This window comes from Pinus tabuliformis, chromosome 5_1 (assembly GCF_031772625.1).
Source record: "Pinus tabuliformis cultivar Carrire ecotype Pingquan chromosome 5_1, CPIR1, whole genome shotgun sequence".
NCBI lineage: Eukaryota > Viridiplantae > Streptophyta > Pinopsida > Pinales > Pinaceae > Pinus > Pinus tabuliformis.
In genome coordinates, this window is record NC_142305.1 from 86,512,039 (window position 1) to 86,527,159 (window position 15,121).

The window sequence follows — 15,121 nt, forward strand, 5'->3', positions numbered from 1 at the left end:
ATTCTTAGACCTGTATTGGCTTTATAGGCCAAGAATGGGAAGTTATGGATCCATTATCCAAGGGATGAGATCCACTATTAGTGGGATAGAGGTACCACAAAGGAAGTGGAGTTACTCCATGATGGGAGAGATCAACACTGTATAGGCACTCATTCAAAGCTTATTGCTTGGCATAGATGCTACCAACAATGCTTCTGGACTTTACTTTTTATTTTTACGTACTTTAAGTCATGTTAGTGGAAGACAATACGTACTTATGTGCATATAATAATGGTCTTCCCTGCGTATGCATATGCATCAACTAGGAAACTGTGAATATAGCCAAAATTAGGGTTTTGTACCATAAGATCTAGAAATTCCACTTTCTTTGGGATAATTTAGTTTCAAACTCTACAGGGTAATGTTGTGGAACACATGTGTGGATAACAAGAGATCAAAACCGATGGTCATTTGCCTAATGCGACAAAATGGCATGTAACAATTAGATGTTATGAAGGTTCAAAGTCGGGCAAGGTTATTAAGGCTCATGGTTCTTTCAACAAATAGAAGGCGCACAATGTATGAATCTGCACCTTAGCATTTCATAGAATGCATCAAAAGATCTTGATATTATGCTATAATTCTAAGACACATTGTTGATCGACCACATGTGTGAAGTGTGGAGGTGCTTACAAGAGCTACCTGCAGAGATAAGCCGCCCAAGCAGAGAAGTGTTATGTACAAAAAACATTTACTGCCCTTCTGCACTACACACAATTAAAATGTTTACTACCCTTCCGCACACCGCATTTCCCGCAATTATGCGAAGACGTAAATAACGAAAATTTGGAGAAATACAAGTATTCTTGAATAATGAGAAAATGCTTGCCCTCCCAAAAAAAACACAACCTTAATAGATTAATTTATTTGTAAAAAGTAAATTATTGACTTTACAATTAAAACTTTTAATTAAATTTTACATTTTCAATGAATTCAATTATTTTTTGATATTTCCACTAAATTTTATGAAATTTTTACTTCATTAAGAATTTTTAATTTTTTAATACTATAACCTAATGTATTGTATAATGAAATCTTAATTAATAATTTTTTTTCCCTCTTTAATACATTGATATGTAAAATATTTTTTTTAACTTTTAGACATTTACAATTTAAAAAAAAAAATTAACGTAATTTCCAATCAATAAACTATTATGATAATAATATATAATTTGATATGGCTTAAAAAACAAAACCCAAAACTTGTTTAAATTAGTTCTTAAAAAAAATCATTAAAAAAAAATTAATTCTTTAAAATATGAAACCTTCTCCTCTGTAACACGGTAACAGTTTTACAGTAAAATTGCATTTAACTTGTATAAGTGGACGCTTGACATGTTCTTAGTCGTATATAGAACTTTTCCTCTGCAACAAGACGACAATTTTACAATCAAATGACATGCGTAAAAAGGTGACATGCTCTTATAGGCTATGTACACACGACGAAAACCTCCACACTGAACTCGTCCCACGCGTTCGACGTAATTAAGGGAACTAAAATATTTATAACTACAATTTTTTATTGAAACTTTCAATTTCAATTAAATATAAAAAATTTAATCCTGTCGAATTACAAATAGATATATAGAAAATAAAATATTCTAAATTTAATTAAAACTTCCATCTTCAATCTAATCCTTTTGCACGGATAAAATTAAATATAAATCCATGGTAAATAAATTATGGATGATATGGAATTCGCGTCCGACGTAATTAAAAGATAAAATCTTTATAACTATAATAAAATTCCTTGCATCTGTATCAGTTCTGACTTAATCACCTCTAACAAAATAAAATTAGTTTGGATTGCGACGAGTTTAGAATGCCGGTCCCAAGCAACTTATTATTATTACTAAACTGAAGATAAATTTTCATGGAGAGCTCACTACCATAGTATAAATATAATTAAATGATAAGAAGAACGGCTAATCGTGTTTCATATTAATATACATTTATCGAAACTTACATGATAATCTTGATTAGTAAATGTTACCAATGTGCTACCATCACCGTGGCAAGACGGAATACAATGCCATATTTCATTTAAATTAATTTTAACTTTAATTAATTACTTTTTTAATATAAGAAAAAACCGTCATTTTCCTTTTCCTCGTTTTACTTTTAACCATTTTTTAATTTCTTTTTCCCCGGGGAATGGTAATTTCCACTAGAAAAAGATGGAAATTACATGTATACGGTTGACTTTGTAGCAATCATCAAAATGATATGTCAATATATGTTATTAGTTTAATTTCAAAAAATGATGGTTACAAAAAAAATTTTAAGCAAAGCTATAGAATTAGTCTATCATATGTAAATCATCGTCTCATATCAAAAAATTTATTGATAAACAAAAAAGCAATTAAGTTGCAGCTTCATGTAGTTCATCAACAAAAGGTCTATGGTAATACGCATAATGATGATTCTTATTCTGTTTTAAAATCTGCCATATCCCAATCTTGTTGCATGTCTTCCTTGGAAAGACGGTCAGAAATGATGTTATTCACCCTGTAAATATGACAATAAGTGATGAAATAAAAATGCCTTTTAATCAGCAAAAATTCCTTCGAGATAGGTCTGAGTGAGCGCACGTGAAAAATAGAATGTTGCTTAAACCAATCTATAACCACTTGGGAATCACCAAAAATTTGTAATTGTCAGCACCCTTTTTCAATGGCGAATAGAAGGAGAAATTTGAGGCTAAAACGCTCAACAAAATTGTTGGATATGTGACTCAATCCACTCTTTAGCTTAAAAGAGTGATTCTCATTTAAATAAGGGATGCCTCCAACTCCACATAAGCCTCCTCTTGGGAGGAACCACAAAAATAAGCCCAAGGCCAAGATTGGTCAATTTGTTTAGACACTATGGTGTGGGGTCTGGACCTTCGTTCTTCTACATGGATGGGTTCATATAACACAATCATCTAAGCCCCAATATGGTCTGGCCTTATTTCTTTGGCATGAAAAAATAATTTATTCCTCCCAAAGCCACATACCCCAACTTATAAGAGGAGGAAGATTCCATAATTTTTTTTGGGGATGTCGAGTTCCACCACGAGAGCCATGCCAAATTATAAAACTCACCCTGCCACATGATACAAAAAAATAATGTGTTGCACACCAAATTCCATATATGAGTAGATACTGGACAAAATAGGAATAAGTGATCCACTGATTCCTCAACAGATTTGCATAAGGGACACCGGGATGGCCCTTCAAAAGATATCTCTTTTAGATTTTCACTTGTAGGAATTTTATTATCTAGCGTACACCATAGAAACAAGTGGGATTTTGTTGGACATTTCAATCTCCAAGTATGCTTCCACAATAATTAGTGCTTTACCCGTTCTTTTCCAGAAAATATGAATAAGTAACCTTCCTTTGGAGTATACTTCCCATAAGGAGAGTGAATCCACTGGATTTCATGTTCCTTGTCATGAAGTCTAACATGTGATATGTTAAGAACCTCGATATCGTTTTTCGTTGTTGGTGCCAAACAACAAGCAAGTTTAAATCCTGAGCCAACATCCATCCTTCTACCCATATAGTAGTGTTATCCGGAGTTTCCACTTGATTCAAAGTTCTTTTACCTTGTGTAGCCAGAAGTGCCACCGTTTCCTAAGGGAGCAAGTGTTGATCTCCACAACCTGACCTTGTATCAACACCAATACTCAACCTCTCCCCTCATCCCACTCCCTAGGCCAACCTAGAACCAATGATATTGAAGGAGTCTACCACCGTCTTCCAAACAATTGATACATTACTTCCAATCTTATTAAAATTTTGAATCTAGTCCTCCAAAGTGTGTGGAGCAATGTATTTCTTTTTAACCACTTTCGTCCATAGAATGTATGTGGAAATCAACCTCCAACCAACTTTTACAGCTAAAGTCTGAGAAAAACACTTCATGTTCTTCAAGCCCCAACCACCCCAATTTTGGGGGAGTGTGATCTTCTCCCAAATTACCCAAGGAAATATCCTTCCTTCCTTTGCTCCCATCCACAGGAATCTACAACAACTTTTCTGAACCTGATTCAAGATGTCATTGGGGATCCATGACAGTGACATCCAGAAAACCAAAATTGCCTGCCATACTGATTTTATGAGTACCAACCTGCCAGTACTTGATAACCATTTGAAGCTCCATCCCTTAAGTCACTTTTCAATCTTATTGGAGGTCACAACCAATCAACTTTTTTATAGTTATTTGAATTCAAGTGAAAACCAAGATATTTTAATCCTTCGTCAACTTTCATTGATTGAAAAGGAAAATGAGTTTGAGAGTACATAATTTCATCTCTAGTGTTATCACTCCGTAATTTCTTAATGCTGTGAAAAAAACCTAGAGGTAACCACATAACTACTTTTAACCTTAGAAGCTAGCCCTTCTAAACTCAGAGATGGATCTCTCTATTAGATTTAGATTTGTTGTGGTAAGATTTTAGGCTAGTTATTAGGTTTAGAGTTTGATCTTTTGAAATTTTGGTTGCAAGGTAAAGGAGAGGTCCATTGGTCATGGAGTCAGTTTGATGAACGCGAACAATCACTAGTTATAGAGAAATTTTATGACAAGGGCAAGGTAGTTAGACTTCTAGATCTTTGAATCTATTGTAACATATGGTAGAGGAATTAAGGAGCATAACCCATTAAACATAAAGCATCTTAGGGATGATTCTATGCTTAAATTTAGAAGAAAATTTTTAGATTATTGAAAGGAATGAAACAGATAATCTATCTTGGATGAATTCTACAAATATAATCTTCATTCAAATAATCTGCATCGAATGTACTAAAGAAGAAGATTATTCGATGAAGATTGGAGATGTAACTAACCATAGCCACAAAATTTAATGTGTCAATTGGAAACTTTGTATTCTAACCTGTTGAACCCACTAAAATGAACCATTAGGCGACCATTCCAATCTTCTGAAAAATGATGGCAATGTATCATCATGAAATAGGTGAAACTTTGTTGATGAACCATCATCCTATTTTTTTTTTTTTAATTCATCCTTTTCAATGATGTGTTGGCACACATAGTTCTACTTCTCCTTACTCTTAGCTCTAGCAGTCTGAGTCTTGTTGATATAAATCTTGCAAGTCCTGTCAGAACTCAATTAAGCGACATACTGCCCCCCTAGATCCCATGAAATACCTTGAACCTAGAATAGATGAGCACCCAAAATTTGGTGCAAAACACCTTTGTTAGCATCCCATATAATACATGAATTATCAATTGAACTAGAAACTGAGAACGCTCCATCTGGTGACCATTGTAAGTCGAAAATATCCTTGTGATGAAGGATAGTATCCTTAGTATTTTTTCAAGAATTTATATTCTTTGCATAATGTAGTTTCCATATAAGTAGCTTCACACCAATAGCCCCTGAACCAAGCTGCTCTCTAGATGGAGAAAAATGCAACACATTAACAACAAAACTATGATATGAGAGGTCACTTTCAGAAGATGCCCTAGGGTTCTCCTTCTCACTTTCACTTTGGTACAATGACTAAAACTTTCAAATGATAATAGTTTCAACTCAACAGTTATCCTTCCTTCACTCTTTTCATCGGGTCGATAATTGACCTCTATGTTGGAAAATAATGCAAGGAAGTTCAAATTTCTAAGATCTCGTTTTCATGCTAAAATTTGAGAAATTATCCCTCCAATAATATCACCTTTATGTATATCATTTACAAGCTTTCAAATTTCCTAAGCATATCCCTGACTAACAGTCAAAATTCGCTCTATTGTAACAATTGCAGAGTTGTGTAAATGCCACTTTAACAACTTTGATGCCACCTTAAACCCTGCATTGTCATTTGAAACCAGAACTATATTTCGAGAGGGGATCTGAACGGTAAGCGGTATTTCTCTTGGGGTACCAAAATTAACCACCGATTGCCATGTAATCGTGAGTTGTTTTAAAAAAAACAACTTATTTCAAACTCCCTTCCTCAGCAGATTTGCATAAGGGACACCAGGATGGCCCTTCAAAAGATATCTTTTTTAGATTCCCACTTGTAGGAATTTTATTATCTAGCATACACCATAGAAACAAGTGGGATTTTTTTGGACATTTCAATCTCCAAATATTCTTCCACAATAATTAGTTCTCTTCCAGAAAATATGAATAAGTAACCTTCCTTTGGAGTATACTTCCCATAAGGAGAGTGAATCCACTGGAGTTCATGTTCCTTGTCATGAAGTCTAACATGTGATATGTTAAGAACCTCGATATATTTTTTTCGTTGTTGGTGCCAAACAACAAGCAAGTTTAAATCCTGAGCTGACATCCATCCTTCTACCCATATAGTAGTGTTATCCAAAGTTTCCACTTGATTCAAAGTTCTTTTACCTTGTGTAGCCAGAAGTGCCACCATTTCCTAAGGGAGCAAGTGTTGATCTCCACAACCTGACCATGTATCAACACCAATACTCAACCTCTCCCCTCATCCCACTCTCTAGGCCAACCTAGAACCAATGATATTGAAGTAGTCTACCACCGCCTTCCAAACAATTGATACATTACTTCCAATCTTGTTAAAATTTTTAATCTAGTCCTCCAAAGTGTGTGGAGAAATGTATTTCTTTTTAACCACTTTCGTCCATAGAATGTATGCGGAAATCAACCTCCAACCAACTTTTACAGCTAATGTCTGAGAAAAACACTTCATGTTCTTCAAGCCCCAACCACCCCAATTTTTGGGGAGTGTGATCTTCTCCCAAATTACCCAAGGAAATATCCTTCCTTCCTTTGCTCCCATACACAGGAATCTACAACAACTTTTCTGAACCTGATTCAACATGTTATTGGGGATCCATGATAGTGACATCCAGAAAACCAAAATTGCCTCCCATACTGATTTTATGAGTACCAACTTGCCAGTACTTGATAACCATTTGAAGCTCCATCCCTTAAGTCACTTTTCAATCTTATTGGAGGTCACAACCAATCAACTTTTTTATAGTTATTCGACTTCAAGTGAAAACCAAGATATTTTAATCCTTCGTCAACTTTCATTGATTGAAAAGGAAAATGAGTTGGAGCATACATAGTTTCATCTCTAGTGTTATCACTCCATAATTTCTTAATGCTGTGAAAAAAACCTAGAGATAACCACATAACTACTTTTAACCTTAGAGGCTAGCCCTTCTAAACTCAGAGATGGATCTCTCTATTAGATTTAGATTTGTTGTGGTAGGATTTTAGGCTAGTTATTAGGTTCAGAGTTTGATTTTTTGAAATTTTGGTTGCAGGGTAAAGGAGAGGTCCATTGGGCATGGAGTCTGTTTGATGAAAGTGAACAATCACTAGTTATAGAGAAATTTTATGACAAGGGCAAGGTAGTCAGACTTCTGGATCTTTGAATCTATTGTAGCATATGGTAGAGGAATTAAGGGGCATAACCCATTGAACATAAAGAATCTTAGGGATGATTCTATGCTTAAATTTAGAATAAAATTTTCAAATTATTGAAAGGAATGAAACAGATCATCTATCTTGGATGAATTCTACACATATAATCTTCATTCAAATAATCTGCATCAAATATACTAAAGAAGAAGATTATTCGATGAATATTGGAGATGTAAGCAACCATAGCCACAAAATTTAATGTGTCAATTGGACCCTTTGTATTCTAACCCGTTGAACCCACTAAAATGAACCATTAGGCTACCATTCCAATCTTCTAAAAAATGATGGCAATGTATCATCATGAAATAGGTGAAACTTTGTTGATGAACCATCATCCTAATTTATTTTTTAATTCATCCTTTTCAATGATGTGTTGGCACACATAGTTCTGCTTCTCTTGACTCTTAGCTCTAACAGTCTAAGTCTTGTTGATATAAATCTTGTAATTCATGTCAGAACTCAATTAAGCGACATACTAGCCCCCTGGATCCCATGAAATACCTTGAACATAGAATAGATGAGCACCCAAAATTTGGTGCACAACACCTTTGTTAGCATCCCATATAATACATAAGTTATCAAATGAACTGGAAACCAAGAACGCTCCATTTAGTGACCATTGTAAGTCAAAAATATCCTCGTGATGGAAGGATAGTATCCTTAGTACTTTTTCAAGAATTACTATTCTTTGCATAATGTAGTTTCCATATAAGTAGCTTCCCACCAACAGCCCCTGAACCAAGCTGCTCTCCAGATGGAGAAAAATGCAACACATTAACAACAGAACTATGATATGAGAGGCCGCTTCCATAAGATTCCCTAGGGTTCTCCTTCTCGCTTTCACTTTGGTATAATGACTAAAACTTTCAAATGATAATAGTTTCACCTCAACAATTATCCTTCCTTCACTCTTTTCATCAGGTCGAGAATTGACCTCTATGTTGGAAAATAATGCAAGGGAGTTCACATTTCTAAGACCTTGTTTTCATGCTAAAATTCGAGAAATTCTCCCTCCCATAATCTCACTTTTATGTATATCATTCACAAGCTTTCAAATTTCCTAAGCATATCCTTGACTAACAATCAAAATTCGATCTATTGCAACAATTGCAGAGTTGTGCAAATGCCACTTTAACAACTTTGATGCCACCTTAAATCCTGCGTCGTGATTTAAAACTAGAACTATATTTCGAGAGGGGATCTGAACGGTAAGCGGTATTTCTCTTGGGGTACCAAAATTAACCACCAATCGCCACGTAATCATGAGTTGTTTTAAAAAAAAAACAACTTATTTCAGACTCCTTTCCTCCATTAAATGTTGAAAATCCTGAGGGGTCCGAAATTGAATATATGTCATTGACATTATCCCTTGCATCTTTGCAAACTGCCCAACAAGTTGTTCACTTGAAATATGAACTATGCAGGTTTCACCAACCTTAAAATTTGTAATCGGAAGTTTTAGCAGTGTAACCCATGAGGGGAAATTTGCCTCCAAATAAGACTTTCACTAGATAAATGTCTTTCAGAATAATCACATGATTAGGATTTGGTCAATGTTTCGGTGGTTCATCCTGAGGACAAGGTTGGTTCGAAACATCAACCAAATCCTAATGATGTGATTATTACGAAAGACATTTATCTACAATATGGATCACAAAAGTCTCAGATCTAACAATACTTTTGTTGGGTTGTGCTATATTCTTTCCACGACTAGCCCACGTAGTTAACTGGGGGGTTAGAGGGGAGGCAGAGCCCCCACCTTCGTTGTGTCGATTACATAGTGTGGGGAGTCATAGGGGGTTTGAGGGGTGCAGGTAACCCCACTCTATGGGGTCCAGGGTAGCGCCCCGGAAAATTTTGGTTTTGGACCCTATATTAGGTTGGGTAGACCTACCTATGGTTTTGTGCATGCTTTTCGCACATGGTTTTGGACGCGATGGTTTTCTCTCCATGGTATTGGATGCTTGAACATGTATAAATATGTATTGTAACATTGAAATGAACATAATGAAAAATCAACCTGGTAGTCCCAGTTTTGGGATCCAAGGGAAAATCTCTATGTATATGTGTTTTATGTGTTATGCTCTCGTATTGTTTATTTTCTGTGTTTTAGAATTCATATGCAGGTAATTTATGTACGGGGTTAAAACCTACATTTGGTATCAGGGTTGTTTTGGCTTCAAGGGGACGCCTGTGTTGCTGAGGGGTTTTGCTCGGGCCTGTGGTAGACCCTGTTGAGTGGGAAATCTGCGAGATCAATTTTGGTGTGAAAGAAGATGGCGAGGAGTGGAAAGATAGAGATTGAGAAATTTAATGGTCAGAGTTTTGAGTTGTGGAAACTCAAGATGGAGGATTTGTTGGTGGATAAAGATCAGTGGATCATGGTAGATGCAGGTACTAAACCAACGGGAGTGTCCGATGAAGAATGGAAGAAGTTGGATCGGAAGGCAAAGAGCACAATACGATTGTGTGTCTCAGATTCAGTATTGTTGAATGTATCAGGGGAAGCTATGACGAAGGCTTTGTGGGACAAGTTAGGGACTTTATACCAATCTAAGTCTCTGGTGAATAAATTGTTCCTGCGGAAAAAGCTATATAACCTGAGCATGAAAGATGGAGACTCAGTGACAGAGCATCTGAACGCATTTAATACTATGGTAAGTCAGTTAGCATCTGTTGATATTAAAATTTCAGATGAAGATAAGTGCATCAGTTTGTTGTGTTCTCTACCAGATTCGTGGGATAGTCTGGTTATTGCAATAGGTATCAATGCAACTGCCTTGTAGTTTGATGAAATAGTCTCATCCTTACTGACAGAGGATATGAGACGGAAAAATATGGAGAGCCAGAATGGTGATGCCTTGTCTGTATGAGGATGATCCTAGAACAGAAACAAAAATAAGTCATCGAGTGGGAGATCTAAATCTAGAGGGAGATCTAAATCTCCAGGAAAACTTGTAAAGGTGGTGTGCTGGAAATGTAGAAAGGAAGGGCACTACAAAAGGGATTGTAAATCTAAAGCTCCTGATAAAGGAAATGGATCTGATGATGCTCCTTCTACAAAGGCGAAAACCACCTTAGATGAAGGTGGGGATGTGTACTTGGCTTATTCAAGTACACATGTAGATCATGAGGCATGGTTGATTGACTCAGGTGCATCCTTTCACTTCACTCCCCATAGAGAGTGATTCTGTGAGTATGAGAAATACGATGGTGGTGATGTCTTCTTAGGGGATGATAGGAGGGTTAGAATCGTTGGTCGCGGAAAAGTAAAGTTGAAGTTGCAAGGTGGAAGGATTAGAACACTTCCAGATGTTCTACATATTCCTACATTGGCTAGAAATTTGATTTTTGTAAGCAAGTTGGATGATGCAGGTGTAAAAATAATGTTTGAGAAGGATACCTACAAGATGGTTCGGGGATCACTGGTATTGATGCGGGGAGTTTGCATTGGAATTCTGTACAAGCTGCAAGGTAGCACGGTTGTTGATGGGTGCAACAGTTTTGCGGTTCCTGAAAGTGGAGCAAAAAATCTAGTGGTCTCTAGAGAGAAAACCATGTTGTGGCATCAAAAGCTTGGACATATTTGAGAGAAGGGTCTTCGAATACTTCATGGTAAAGGTATGGTAGAAGGTATGAGTAATAGCTCTCTGGATTTTGATTTCTGTGAAAATTGTGTATATGGGAAGCAGAATCGGATGAGTTTCCCCTCTGGTGGTAAGAGGGCGAAACATATATTAGAGCTTGTGCATAGTGATGTGTTTGGACCCGTGAAGGTTCCATCACTGGGTAAGTTTGTGTAATATGTATCATTTATAGATGACTTCTCAAGGAATGCATGGATATATTTCCTTAAGAAGAAATATGAAGTCTTTGATAGGTTTAAAGAATTCAAGGCTTTGGTGGAAAACCAGACAAAGAAGAAGATAAAGGTGCTGAGGACAGATAACGGTGGAGAGTTTTGCGGTAAGGAATTTGAAGAATTCTGTAAGAAGTGTGGTATAGCACGGCAGAAGACTACTCCATATACACCTCAGCAAAATGGAGTTACAGAAAGAATGAACAAGACGTTGATGGAAAGGGCAAGAAGCATGCTCAGTGGTGCCAGGTTAGGACAGGAATTCTAGGCAAAGGTGGTGGATACAACATGTTACCTGGTCAAAATATCACTTTCATCAGCGTTGGAGGATAAACTCCACAAGAGTTATGGATTGGTAACAAACCCTCTCTTTCACATCTGAGGGTATTTGGATGTGATGCATATGTACATGTTCCAAAGGAGAAACGAACCAAGTTGCATAGAAAATCTGAAAAGTGCATCTTTATTGGATATAAGGATGGTTTAAAGGGTTATAAGCTTTGGAACCCAGTAACAAGGAAGGTTGTGTGCAACTGAGATTTGGTGTTCAGAGAGGTGAAAGATGTTATTAAACATGAAGTCCAACTAAAGGAACCTGAGAAGATAGAGTTTGACTTAAATTAGGAAGAATCGAACTATACAACAGAAGAGGAATTATAAGGTGAAGAGCCACAAAATGAAAGTGTGAGAAGATCAATTCGAGAAAGAAGGCAGCCATAAAGGTATAGTCCATCTGCTTTCTGTTCAAATTTTGCTTTATCTATTACTGATGATGATCCCAGAACTGTGAAGGAAGCAGTAGATTCAGAGGATGGAAAACTCTGGAAAGAGGTCATGGTTGATGAAATGGCATCTTTGCACAAAAATGAGGCTTGGGATCTGGTGGAGTTGCCGGCTAGAAGGAAACCCACTGGCAGCAAATGGGTGTTCAAGAAGAAAACAAATGCAGAAGGAAAGGTGGAGAAATACAAAGCTCGGTTGGTAGCAAAAGGTTATTCCCAAGTGCCAAGAATTGATTTTGGTGATATTTTTTCTCCTGTTGTCAAGGTAACTTCTATTAGATTACTTTTATCTGTTGCTGCTGCTTTTGATTTTGAGGTAGAACAAGTGGATGTGAAGGAAACATTTCTTCACGGGGATCTGGAAGAGGAAATCTACATGAAGCAACCTGAAGGCTTTGCGGTGAAGGGTAAGAAAGAACTGGTATGCAAGTTAAAGAAGTCTATGTATGGGTTAAAACAGTCACCAAGGATGTGGTATCAGAAATTTGATACATTTATACGGGGACTTGGCTTCACCAGAAGAAAAGCATATCACTGTGTGTATTTTAAATTAATTGGTGACCGTGTTATTTATTTGGTCTTGTATGTGGATGATATGTTGTTGGTTGGAAATGACAAAGAAATTATCTAGGATTTGAAGACCCAATTGTCCTCTAAATTCAACATGAAAAAGCTTGGTGCTGCAAACTATATTTACACTACCAGTAAATATAGGGCATTGTCGACAAATAGTAGATGGGTCATATTTATATCACTCACCACTAGTGCCCCTTGCAAGTTACCCCTCCTTTTTGCTTCCCTTTTTAAAATTATTATTAGAAAATTCATGTTATTCTCCTTTTCCTCCCTTTTTTGTTTTGTTTTTAATTTTCTTTTTAATAATAATAATTATTATTGGGAACTAGTAATGAGATTTAAATTATAGTTTAAAAATATTAAATTTTATGTTTAACAAAAAGTAAGAGTATGTTATGTGTTGCTAATAACATCTCTTTAACCAAAAATGTCCACTGTCAAACCTATTATTGATATTAAAGAAGAAGTAATTTATACCCGAAAGAAATGAGAATATTATTGGGAACATTACTTTTTTATTCCGAAGTTGATTACTTTTTTATTACTTTAATAACTGGGTTACAACAATACTAGCTTTTAAGACTGTGATTTTGAACAAGTTGTAATTTTGTTTGAGTAATGTTATTTGCAACATTTTTCAATTTAGAAATCGATTTTAAAATTCTCGTTGGAAAATAAAATGAATTTGTTAAAGGCGTGGTTGTAAAAAGTGGTAATTTTAAAGTTACAAAGAAGAGATTTTTTTTTTTTTTTTTTTTTTTTTTTTTTCTGAATATGGCTACTTCTATATTAATACAAAGATAATTTACACCAAGGCCATGGCCTCATAGTGCTAGCCCAAAGAAGCGACATGATTACAAGCATAGCACATTAGTATGCGAAAACCTAGCTAAGTATTGCCCTCAAGAGCTGTAGAGAGACTGAACATAACAAGAGCAAAAATCCAGAAAACCCCATAGTTGTTCATGGAACTGAGAATTAAACCGGGGCTATGCGACAACCAAAACAATAGAACTAGACCAAATAGCTATGACCAACTATGCGACAACCCATTACTGAGAACAAAAGTAACTGTGACTGCAAACGAAACTGAAAACTAAAGGCTGGCAGAATGCCCCTTTCGCATGAGAAACTGGCAATTTGAGATAATGCCTATATCATGATATCTAGGAAGGTGATAAGTGAACCTTCTCGAGCTTGCTAAATTCCAAGAAAACCAAAAAGAACCAACCTGTTTAAACATCAGGAGAGGGATCAAGCGGTTCCTCGGTGATGCGGCATCCATACTTGTAATCATCGTCGTCATCAGAGGAGCCCACCTGATTCTTCATGCTTTGAGAAGCTTTGCTTTTGCCAGAGCCTGAAGCTTTGCTTTGTTCAAATTTTTTCTGGATGAAGCTTGGTCTGTCTTCCGCCGGCCTGTCCGTAGTCGCCTTGAGGGAACCAGCCTCTTGACCTGAATTGAGCTCGATGGTGACCGTGGCCATAAAGGAGAAAGTGCCATGACTACAGGGGAATTGTAACCGAGCGGTGTTAGTCATTGATTGGAAGGAGCTTGGTGCTACAAATTGCAATCCTCTGCCTCTACCCCAGCCACTCCGAGTAGCTGGGTACCTATCTGTGCGGAAGTCCAAGCAAGAAGTTGAGGAGTCCAACGTGGAAGAGAAGGTCTGGCATCCAATTTGCCCTCGGGAGCTGCCTCTTCTGCAGCTCATCCACTGTCGAAGTTTCGGCATAACTGGAGGAGCAGGGTGGTCCGGGCGACTTGGTAAACAATGGAAGCGGTTAGGGATGAAAACAAACTTGGCTTCAGCGCTCAGAAGGCTGAAAGGGAGAGCAACAAACGAGTGGCTAGCAAAAGAGCAGGGGAAACAAAGGGTATCTTGAGGGCAAAGCCAGAAGTTCCTCCAACGAACCAAAGCCTAGTTTACTCCTAAGAAAGTTCGAGTGCAAACCGCTGCATTTGCGAAGGAGGAGCCAAAGCGAAAGGGAGGAACGCAATTGTGGCTAGTTAAAAGCGCCATGATCAAGAAATTAATCGGAAAAAGAGGATGTACTGACATCATTAAAGCATCATTAATCTGGAGCGCAGGGGAAGTTATGACCGGAGTTGTGAGAGGATGAGTGGCGGTGAAGATCAACCACGTGCCCATCCAAATAGCAATCCACGTACCTATACTGCCATCAGACACCCGGATCCGAGATACAAAGAAGAGATATTACTAATATCTTTTTTCTGAAATGAATTAATTTTGATGTTTATGAGCAAAATAATTGGTTTTTAGAGTTCTCGTATTGAAGTCATAGTTACCATTAAGTGATAACTATGATGAAATAGTTAAGTGGTAAATATGATAAAATAGATATTTTTCAGGGTGATACATTTGTCTAAAAAAATTAAAATTTTATTGAAATATATACATTTCTCTATTCCATGTATCG